This window comes from Labrus bergylta, chromosome 24 (assembly GCF_963930695.1).
Source record: "Labrus bergylta chromosome 24, fLabBer1.1, whole genome shotgun sequence".
NCBI lineage: Eukaryota > Metazoa > Chordata > Actinopteri > Labriformes > Labridae > Labrus > Labrus bergylta.
The window spans coordinates 6037871-6050182 of NC_089218.1; positions in this window are offsets into that span (position 1 = coordinate 6037871).

Below are 12312 nucleotides of genomic sequence, written 5' to 3' on the forward strand. Positions count from 1 at the left end.
AGAGACAATCACACGCTGTGACAATATGCATCAGCTGCATCCTTCTTTACATTCTGTGCTGCTCAGCCAAATTAGCATGCACGGTTTAATCAGCAAGGGGATTGATTGTACGGCTGTCAAGACGTATAGTAGCTCAAATCTGCTGCAAACTCCTTCAATATTGGTCAACGGCTTTGGGGAGTTTGTGTATTACTCTACATTTAATAGGGTAACCTGCACATGGGGAGGCCAACACACACACACACAAAAAAATCCCTCTTGGCGCATTTGTCACCTTGATGATAATCTATGATAGTCCGGTTCTCTGCTTGTGTGGGCCGCACTCTGCTACAGCCTGGAGACTACACTTGCCATGCATATTTTCAGGCAAACAACATCAGATGACGAATAAGCAAAAGAGCAACACGGAGGAGAAATTGGATTAGGCTTGATATGTAAAAATACAAAGTGATTCCTGATGACATTGCTCTTACTAACACAGTTCCACATCATTATGTTCCTGCTTGCCTGCCTGCCTGCAGACTGCCACCGCGGCACTGTGCCACAAAAATTGACCGTGGGATGTGCCTGTGGTTTCGATTTCCAAAATCTGACGTCTGATTTGCCCAGCAGCTTGTGGCGCTTGTCTGTTGCGATAACAAAGTGATGATACTGTGAAGGGCCCTGGAGTGGCATTCTTTGGGGATGGAGATAAAATAGGAGACGGGATGACAGGCAAAGTTAAAGTGACACAAATTGCAAAACGAGCCTGGGCCCTCAATTGGTGCATCCTTAAAGCCTGAACTGAATATTTCACAGTGTGAATTTCTCCTAAGTTAAAGGAGTGCTTTGAAGTCCAGGGGAACAAGTCGCTGTTTTGTTTGCATCTACTTGTATCATGCTGTGTTTGCATGCACATAAGGACACCAGCCCAGTATCCTAAAAGGGCAACACATTTTCTGTTTACAGGACTTGGAGAGTACTACTGCATGTGTGGAAGAATGCATTTTTTGAAGGCTTTTGTGGCTCCAGAGGGATGTGAGCAAATTCTGAGAAAGTGGTCTGGAAATAAAGACTACAAGTTTTGAAAAAGAAGACCAAAAAATCGCGATACAAGCTCAAGTGCCTAACCGCCGACAAAGTCTTGCCCAAGGACATATTGGACACGCGGCTGCAGAAGCTGGGGATCGAACCCAGCATGCCCCAGCCAATAGCCATTCTCATTTCTAGTATCTTAAGCATACTTTAGTTGTTGAGGTTCTTTAAATTTGGGTTTGGTTTAGCTGATTTGTCCAATATTGTTGAGTCTTGTTGGCAATAGGACTGTAGTGGTGTTAGCAATTAAACAAGCAGTTGTTAGAACTTGTAGTTTCACCTCAAAGATGTCTTTGGCCAAATGACAGACAACAGTTTGTTTATAAAAGACTCCACAGGAACCCTTTAAGTTTACAGAGTTAAAAACGCTCCCTGATCCCCACTGAGCCGACTCAGTTTGCAGCCAAACACAGTTGAAACGCACCAAACTTCAATGCTGTGATCCCAAACTTTACAAAGTTTTTTCAGATTGGCTTACATTTTGGGGGGAAAGTGTGAAATGATTAACACAACATGAAGAAAAACTCAATTTGATGGAATGGCACAGCCACACAGTCTGGTGTTTGAACGTTTTTCCTCTGTGGAAAGAAAACAGAGCTTCAATGATTAGTTGGAACACCCTAACAGAAAACATTTGTTTGGTACTGTCAGACGAGGGAGAATGTCATATTTTTCGAACCACCAAGTTTTATGTCAATTCAGTCCAGTAGTAATTTGCAAGGATTTCTAAGTAAAGTTTTTCTGCCTGCTAGAGAGACGTCAAAGCGATGAAGTGCCCAGAACAAGAGATGACTTGTCAATCATCTACATATTTGATTTTTTTGGAAAGTTTGAGTAGGAGTTGCTCTTTTCTTTTTCATTGTTCCTTTTGTCTTTTCTTTTCATGCTAATTACCCAGCCCCCCTGCTGATACCACAGAAATTAAACATATTCATGCCGGTGGAAGCCAGCCAAACAATGGTACGCTGTATGGTGGCTGTAGTCAAATGTAGGCAAATTCAAAAGTCCAGGAAGTCTTAAAATAGGAAGCTTATTTGTGTAATACAAAGATGAGATGTGAGATGAGATGTTTTTCCAAGGGATGTTGCTTTGCATTGAAGGTACGTGACATTCATGAACACCTCCCTCTCTAATCATTAGACCTGCTTAATGGCCTTTCAAATAGGCCGCAGTGGGTGCTGTGCGCCGTTCTCAAACCCATTCATTGTCTGTGTTATGCCTGGCAAAAAGGCTTAGCGCAGTGAGTTGCTAATGTTGGGTGCGGATCACCAAAAATACACACAATGCTGTTGGGTGATAACCCAACCAAATGTGAACTAGTTGATGGTGAGAGTCCAACATTTTGTCTGAATTTGAAAGGTAAGAATGGCACAAAAAGTCCCTGGAACTAGAAGACCAAATCCTTTTAGATAGGTGTCTCATGTAGCTCAGGTGTGTCCTATTACATTGATTATTCATACAGTAAATAGCTCTGAATGTGATCCCACTTTCAGCTTCTGTTGCACATATTACATTTATAGCCAAAAAAGAAAACCAGAGTGCTGTCTATGGGAGAGAGGCAAACAGTTAATTGAAGCTGAGGGAAACTGAAAAATCAATGGGAGCAATTGAACAAGCATTTGCCACAGCCAATGGAACTATTTTAGAATGCCCTTAAGAAGAAAGAAACCATTGGTGTACTGAGCAACAAATGTTTAACCAGTAGCCCGAAGCAACAGAAAAAGTCAGAGGTGTCAAGAACTGTCTTAAAACAACTGTTAGAGCGGACACCTACAACTCCAAGAGGAAGAAACAAAGGTCTGATTCTTTTCCCAGAAGAATTCAGGTCAAAAGGGAACCATGGCCACTCCAGAAGATGCAAGCCACTTATCAGAAGAAGGTAGAATAGGAAGGCCAGATTGGATTAAACCCACTGCACAAATCAAACCAAAGGGTTAACCAGCGGGTAAAAGCCCTAATTAGCATCCATTTCCCCTCCTACACAGGAGACTGATGGGAGAAATCCCCCTGAAACAAGCTAAATTGCTGTGGTGACAGCCTTTGGGGATGTCAATAGGCTGCAGTGATTGAAAGCAAATGATTTGCTAATGGTTTTTTGAAGCTGGGAAGGGCAACTCTTTTGGAACCAGCAAGAGTAAGGTAGATTGTGAAACAATCTGACTGACAAATTACCCAAGCCCCTCCCCCCAAAACATGATCACTTCAAGAGACTCCTCAACAACAGGCACTGCTTCAAACCCTTTAATATACATACCCATTTTTACAGGAGAATTAAACATGTTGACAGTCTGGTTCAAAAACGGTTTTGGTCTGAATAGCTTTTAACTAGCTTATTCTGACACACTGAACAGAGGGAGAGTTTGATTTATATGGTATGCACACATTTCTTGTGTTGACCACTCAATTGCAGTTATCAGACACTTGTGAAAAAGATGTGTAATGAAGACAAGATGGTCATTCAACTGGAAAGTAACTGCGCATGCTAGTGCATCACCGCTTGACACTATGGAGAGTCATAATGCTTGTTGTAATCCATATAGCGCCCTCTGCTGGTGACAGACAGAAAGAGAACTGCTAGTGTAATATAATGATACCAAAATTAACTGTTTGACTGGTGAAAAAATCCCCTAAATTGGTGAATATCTGCAATATAATTAGCCGATACGATCTCTGGATATGCTAATATCGGCCAAATTATCGACTGGCTGATAAATCGGTCGGGCTCTATTTCAAGTTTCCTATATGGAAGTACAAAATAAATCTGGATTCAAGAAAATGTTTTTTTCATTCAAAAATAAAAATGATTTTACTATTATATGTACATTTTTTTGGTTGAAGTTAGTGTCAACCCTTTGCAGATTCCTCGATATGTAAGAACAATTTCCCCAGACTCTTACATTAGTCTCAAAAAAGATTGTTCACAAAGTTTTCTGCTGTTCCTCCTCCTCACTACAGGTCATGTGGAATCCTGCCAGTGTTTGAGGGCGGCGGCTTTTGTCAAAATTTTTGGATGTAAACAACTCAATAGTCTGACAAGAAGAACCCATCTCTGTACAATAACAGTGCTCTGTTCCCCCCGCGGCTCTGTTTGCTTTCATGTTGGTATCTTATAAGTGTGTCTGCTCTTAGCTGGAAAAAAAAAAAAGCGAGAGAGAGAGCATTTGCTTCCAGCGCTGGTCCCACAGTTTCCCTTGAACTTCAAAGGGCTTCAAGGGAAACTTTCCTACATCTTGATGCCGCATTCACCCCTGTGCCACAATCAGGAAGCTTCCGTCTATCTCCATCTGCAGATACTCACTGATACAGCCCTGGAATGTTAAAAAAGATTTATTTTGGAAATTCGTCAAGTAAGGTCTTTCTTACATCTGTGCTTCCACTTTGCTTAAATTAGAATCACTACTATGCCTGCAACTGGGGGAAAAAAACTAACACGCAACATATTGTAATGTCAGTCATTGCATGGTTGTATTTAATTCGATCTAGTCTTTGCAATTTTTGAGTATGGTGGCCCATGAGGGTGGGGAGTCTATCATCCACCGGCCACGCTGATTGGACTGACTAATCAAAAAGATACAACTGGGCTGAATGATGAAATGCAAAAATCGAGATGTCTGCTTCCCTTTTTTGATATTTGCATTTTTCCATTTAAGCTTTTCTCCGGCAGACACGGTCACCTCATTCAAAGCTCAGCAGCTTCTCAGAAATGCAGTTCATTTTTAGAAGCGATGTGTGATTAGCTCTGCCAGCCGCAACCCTAATTGAAATGAGTTCCGACTGTGCGGAATGGGGGGGAGGGCGGGGCGGGGCGGGACGGGATGGGGCAGGGATGCACAGCTGTGTCCGTTTGAATTGGTCGGAATCAGTTGTTCTTCCTGTTTCAATGCGTCGACTAATGAATCGATTGCAGTGGTTGGAATGGCTGATAAGGTCGTGGAAGGGGAAGTTTACAAAGCATAGTTCTATAGATCGAAAAATTTGATCAAACCCAATTTTCCCATAAAAACATCTACATTTTTCCCCAATCCAGGAATCTCAATTTATACATCTCACAAAGATAACTTGAGTTTTCCCAACGGTGACTAAGCAGTTTTCTCAAACTCTAGAGAAATTGACTCATCATCACAGCAAACCCAGGGTTGTTATCCAACCTATAACAAGACAAGCCAGTTGAGAGCTCTAGAAAATAACCAAAATGAACTGGGTATCATGGAAACATGGCGTGAAATACAACTTTTGGGTGTCTGAATATTGACATTGTTGACATGGCTGTCATGATTGGAAAAGAAGCCCAACCAGAACAAGAAATTATTATAATTATTATTTTTATTAGGTGCAATAAAGTGACAAACTGGTGATATACAAATTAGGCACAAAAGAAACAAACAGACAAGGTCAGGGCAACGACTCCAAAATACAGTAAAAAATTAAATAAAACAAATAAAGACAGCAAAATACTAAGACATCAATAGACACACATCATACTACGAACAGAAAAACTACAACCCTGTATGAAATACCTAAGAAAGGATACAAAAAGTGAAAGAAGCGATAGAGAGAAAGAGAGAAGGGGAGGGAGAGAAGGTGCTTAGTAAAGGGGACTTGAGAGGTAGAAGAGAGTTGAGGAGTTGAGCAGTGTGTATGTGTTGAATATGTTGATGTTCACCAATGTTGTGTGAGAGGTGAGAGTTTGTGTAATGATTATGTTTTAGCGGAAGTTGACTGCAGCCGGGGTTTTGGGGTTGGTTTGAGAGTTATTTGATTGGGGGGGAAGGATGGAGGGAGAGGCAAAGCTATTATTTTTCTTTTCTTTTCTTTGGCCAGACCCTCAGAAAGGGACTTGTCGCTTGCAGGACCCGGCCTGTTCTGCGAGCACACATGAGAGGGAGGGGCCACCAGGCCCAGCAGAGGGAAGCCCGCCCCCCAAATGCAGTATGTATGTTATATTGCTGTTTAAAGAGCACACACTTGAGAGGGAGGGACCACCAGACCCAGAGGAGGGAGCCCCCCTGTATTGTTATTGTCATGCCCCTCCCTCTTGAGCAACAAAAACAGCTCTGTGGTGATTTGTTTGGGTGGTGTGACAGAGTGTATGTGTGTGTGTGTGTGTGTGTGTGTGAGAGAGGAAAGAGCAGTATGTAAAAAAGAAAGGGGAAACAGGGATAATAATAATAAATATGTAATACTAATTATGATGTCTTATGATGGATTGGAAGTAACATGTAGCCGAAAACTTTGGAAGAAGGGAAAAACAATAATTAAAAACGAAACAAAAAAACAATCAAATAAAGAATGAACATAGAAAGGAATAAAGGGAATAACATTGTAAATCAAAATCAAAATAAATAAATAAATAAAACAAACAAAAAGAGCAAAAAATCAATCTATAAATAATGATGTAAATGACAAGAAAATAAAAATACTATGTTTCATATCTAATAATGATTATAGTAAAATTAAGTAAAATAATAATAATAAAAATAACAATAATAGTATGTCACAGTTCAAGAAAGATGAAATATAACCGGGTATTAAATGAAATAAGTGAAATACGAAATACGTGTTGAGAGTGACCATTGATGTATTATCCACGGAAGTCACACAAAGAAAAATACATTTAAATTAAATAAAAAAAATAGATAATTAAAAATAAAAAAAAAGACGAAATTCAGCAACGTAATAATAATGATTATAATAATACTAATTGGGGAAAATGTAAAATTATATTTCAGAGGGCTGGTTTTATGTAAAGAACAAGAAATTATTAATGTAATCAGCCATACTGGAAGAGAATGGTCTACTATGGTCAATAGAGGAAGAAATCCCGCTCAAGACTGGTGGTACATATTGTAACTATGAAATATCAAGAGTTTTCACCGTTGTTAAAACTCAGAGGATAGAAAAATGGTGGGAGTAAAAAAAAAAAAAAAAAAAGAAGGTCTGTAGACAACACAACATTTTCGCCCAAGTCTTTAAAAGACCTCAGGAACAAGTTGTGCTAACATGAACTAAGCCAAAAACTACCGAACTAAGATAAAATAAAAAGTCATCGGTTGCCCCAAATCCAAATATGTAGTGAGCAGCCTTATTTTTTAAGTATGATGCTGCATCTCACAAATCACACTAAACTGTCCCACAATGCATTGTGGCTCTTCAGAATATCAGTCAGCAGAGTTGCCAGCCAGCAAACAAATATAGCACATGCAAACCAGAGCATTTAAAGGTTTTTTTAAGGCTTTATTTTTAAAATATAGGAAAGTGGGTTGAGTCAGAAATCAGGGAATGGAGTCACAGGTTGGATTCAAACCTTGGGTTACTTGAAGGAGTACAGCCTCAGTACACGAGGGTTGCGCACTAACCACTAAGCCACCGGCGCCCTCCAACCCGCTCAATCTCACTCATTTCCAGTGACTCATGCAGCTTCTGTACTTGTCTTGTTCCGGTGCTTGCATCAAGATCTGAAAGCAAGAGCATACAGTGACAGCAGTGCAGCTTCTGGCGGGATGGGGGGGGGGAAGAATCTCAAGGCTTTCTCTTTTAAGTGGCAGCACAAGGCATGAATCCTTATCTTCAGTTACGTATTGGAGGAAAAAAAAAAAAAAAAAGTCCCCCTATTTCCTCTCTGTGTCACACAAGTGAGGGATAAGAAGCTTGTTGGGTTGCTTCAGGTCAGAGTTTTGCACACTGACTGATGTATCGCCTCTGCAAAGAAACCCCCGACTATTGAATTCAGTTTACGCTCCTGATTGCACGGCGCCGAATATGAGTTAATAATGTAAAAGAACAAAAGTGTTATTGACGCCAGCGGCTGCAGGAGCAACACACTTGTTGCAGGAGGTAATGATGAAGACGCAGACGTTACACCCACTTCTATCTGATTTTTGCAAATTATTATTTTCCTCGTTTCGCATGCCGCCAGCGGCTAATTATTATTCACAGCGGGGACAACAATGTGTCATCTTCCATTTGCTGGGGGGGGATCCGGGCGATATGACTTTTAAAATGCACATGTTCCAGGAGACGCCGAGGGCCCAAACATTACACTTGGTCTTGATCGCACTTCATTATGAAAGCTTGAGAGTAAGTGAGCCTTAAAGAATCAGCGCCATAAGACATTCTGTGTAATTGAAATGCTGCGAGTCAGGGTGATGTATGTTCAGCTCTGCAGCTCTGCATTGTTTTTCCTCCTGAAGATAATCTTGAGTTACCGTTTCCTTTAAATTCGACTCTCCTTTGTTCTGTCTTCATTTTTCATCTTTCGGCTGCCTGCTCTTTCTTGTGCAAAAACTTTTGGACTCACTTGAAAGTACAAACCAAATCACAAGGTTTCGCTCTTTTCATGTGTCTTTTTTGTTGTTGTTTGCTTTCATTTTCAAACCGCTATATTGAAAAGAAAAAAAGTCCAAGTTAGATCAAGAATCAGACTTTTGCTGCAGTCTGCAGTCTGCACGGTGCAAAAATGCAAATATGATCATTCCGAGTTAAATGTGGAACATCAAAGTCCGGCATAAATTTGATGCTGCAAACAGCATAAGAAATAACTGCATATATATTTTTTGTACTACACAGACGGCGAGTGGCAAATTCCACTTGTATTTGTAGCATCTCTTTTCAGAGTAATTAACTGCACATACTGCCCTGTCAGATCAAGTCCAAAAACACATCTTGGGTTTCAATTTGATCATCCCACAGCATGAAGCTTGTTCCATCATTTGGCAAGCAAGAATCAAAGATGTTCTTGATGCATGTTTTTAAAAGGACCTCTAGGCTAGAGTAGAGTCCAGGTGAGCACTTGCCGATATCTACCCACACAGTGCTGGGTTTCAAAGTTGCCCCAAGGTGCACAGGTGGCAGGCCCATTGTTGTCTTTGTGCGTCCATCAAGGGCTGAACCAGGACCACTCAAGAGCAGTATGACGCAAATATTTGGACAAGTCAAAGAAATGGACTTGACACATTCTGCAGATGTGACTGTTAAGCTGTCCAGCGGGACACAGCGGTACACGCCCACAAGCCCCCTCATTGGTTAATGGAATACAAGGCCCATATGAGTGTATTGAGCCCCGTTGCGAAAAAAACCAAAAAAAAACCTACCCATATCGTTATCAGTGTTGGTTTTCTTAATGAAATGCCTATGTACACAAATCAGCAATAACATGGTGACTACCTTTGCTTTCAAATACAATCAAATACCTTAACTTTACCAGAAATCCTGCTTTTATGATGCTTCTCCATTTTCAGTTTGTGTTGGCATGGTAACAAAGGTGATAGCTGACTTTAAGGTTGTTGGTGAGGTCATTGTTGGTGGAGATGGTGGTGTACAGGAATATGTTATAAATATAAAGTACAGTTATCATCTCCACGCCAACAAAAACTGAAAATGTAGGAGCTTGGTAAAAGTGTAGTTTATGCCAGAGCTGCCATTGGATTGCATTTGATTAGACAGGTGCTTATAACGATATGGCTATTGGCGTACATTCTTCTGGATTTCCAACATAGGGCCCCAACACCAGTTGTCTTAAAGCCCTCTTTGAGCCCATGACAAATTGAAGGCCACCTAACCCAGGTAAGCCAAATTGGGCCCAACTGGATACGTTGGCTCGGAGATTCCCAATTTGTCTTATCACAATAGACTGCAGCTTTGGGACAGCTAATCCCTGGCACAGTGTTTGCCTTGCTTAAATGTCAACTCATAGGAAACCATCACTGTTGCGGTGTATTGTTAGTTCTGCCTCAAGCATGGTAGGCCAGTTGAAGAAAAACAGAGACAAACAAAGTAAGCCCCATTCTTTCCATCGCCCTCGCCTCGCAAACAGTAATTAGCCTGCAAGTTTCTTGACAACATGGAGTCAGGCTTTCTAGCCGCGGAGAGTCAACTGGTTTCAATCCCAAACTCGACAAACTACACCATAAATAATTTGACATGTACTTATTTACGATCGTTCTGCACCGGATCTTAAAACTGGGAACAATAAAAATCATTTCTCAACTCTCATGACTCATGAATCAAACTACTGTCTCCTTAGGCTGTTTGTGAGAGAGCATGTGACATGTGCCGTTCAAGATAAAACAGGTACTGCCCCTTTTGCTCCAGCAGCGTCATCAAACGCAGCTTCTGGATGATCAGGTTTTCCAAAGGACAAACAAAGCACTACCTATATAGAAATCCAACAGTATACCTTATGTGTATGATGCAAGGCCTGCCACCCAACAGCTCTTTAACTATGCATGAGCCAACAAGTCCAAGTTTATTTTTTACTCCCATGTCAATCAGAAGTTTTGCACATAGCTAAGCTGCATTGTCAGTGTGCTTTAAGGCAAAGCAAGCAACCCAAGATAACAACCTGTGGCCCCACACCCAAAGGGGCCCCAGATGACCTAAGTGTAGTAACACAAGATTTGTTTTTGAATTTGTTTGTTTCTTGCAATCTTCTTTGACATTATGAAATTATGCAGACTTAAGAGACAACACTAACATATCTACCATCCTGAGGTAGTTAGGAGTTAATACCCTTAAGTATTTTACAGATACTCAATTATTGGATTATTTGGCAGGGACAGATGCGGTATACATAAAGAATTGAACAACAGCTTTCCAATGTACTGCACTATCGCATTCCCAACCCCCACACTGTCCCACAACACTCCTGCACATGACAACAAGATTGAGTCGCTTTCAGGAATTCATTCATTTTGTTGGAAATGCTGGAAACTTTAGTTTGTTTAAAGTTTGGCTCCCTTTATGGAAAAGCATGTCAAGCCAAAGGAGGTAGTCCAGTATGGTACTTTTATGGTAGTTCCCAGCAGTGTTAAACCTGGTTGAAGACCTAAGGTCCTGCAAGGGTCGCACCATGTCACAGAGAACCCAAGGAACCTGGGCTGTATCCGAATTGCCAAGTACCTACTCAATCTTTCAGTAGGCAGTAGGCAGTAGACAGTACCTACTATCCGTGCTGTATACTGTTAGTACCTACTATTCAGTAGGCATGCACAGTCGGCAGATATTTGTTCCTACTTCATCTGATTCATTCAGTATGGAAGTGACGTCATTTACGTTACCCGAACCGGCCTCATCCACCTGTTTTTTTTTTTTTTTGTTTCGCTTTATTCAAGAAGACTAATGCACATATACAGTCAGGTAAACAAATTAAAAATTGATTCAATTCATCCACGTTCATTTGTTTTGATTTGGAGGCGGACGTGACGTGACGATTTACGTTTAATTTCGCCCAGCATTGTGGGTGGTAAAATACAATTCATTTCCTGAAAGCACGCATCCGATCCATACTGCATGAAACCCGGAAGTTAGTATCCATACTGAAATGTTCAGTATACTGAGGTGGACCCAAAAAATGCATACTGAATGACCACAAAAGTTCAGTATACTGAAACTCCCTACTGAAAAGTACGTACTGCACGCTGAACTGTGACAATTCGGAAAGGGCCCCAGCCATGTAAATAAGAACGAATGGGATTGGCGTTTGCAAAGCCATTCTTGCACGGTGCATTTTTAACACAGATATTTCCACAGGTAAGTTACCACAGCTTATTTTTACCTTGTTTATTTCTGACGTTCATGAACTTGGCTCTTAAAGTCCAGTCACACTTCTGTTTTTTTTTTGTTTTTTGTGGACCAACGTCACCGCATAAGTGGATTTGATGGCAGAGACTGAGTACATTAGTGCCGGGCTTTCACAAAAAGTTAAACTCCTGACACACAAATTTGTGGCATTGACATTAAACCGTCTTGACAGTGCTGATAAGACAGTCGGAAATGGAGGAAGCGATCATATTAGTTGTGCTGCATGGGAATGCACGAATGAATTAAGCAGTGGCACTTTGCAACTTAACTACCAAGTGTCAGCAATGAACGACGCCACCAAAGACACTTGTGTTTTGGTTGGTGCTATATATAGATACCCCAAAATAGCTATATTTTGATGCATTAAGCCTTGGCTGCATGGATTTCTGCAGCTGTGATGCAGACTTTTGCAAAAGAAAGGTGTTGGAATTCATATATCTCCAAGGGTCTTTAGTGATCCCAAGGGAAATGTGCGCTCCAAGCAAACATAATAGTCCTTGCATTTACAATAGCACTTCCTACAGTCAGGCATAGCTCGTAGCATGAGAAGTTGATGTATCTGTTTGCTTTTTTATGACAGGCATACATATTCAAGAGATCCACCTACAGTCCTGCACTTTTGTGTGAGTTTATGCAAATGACTGTTAAAGCCAAAATCGC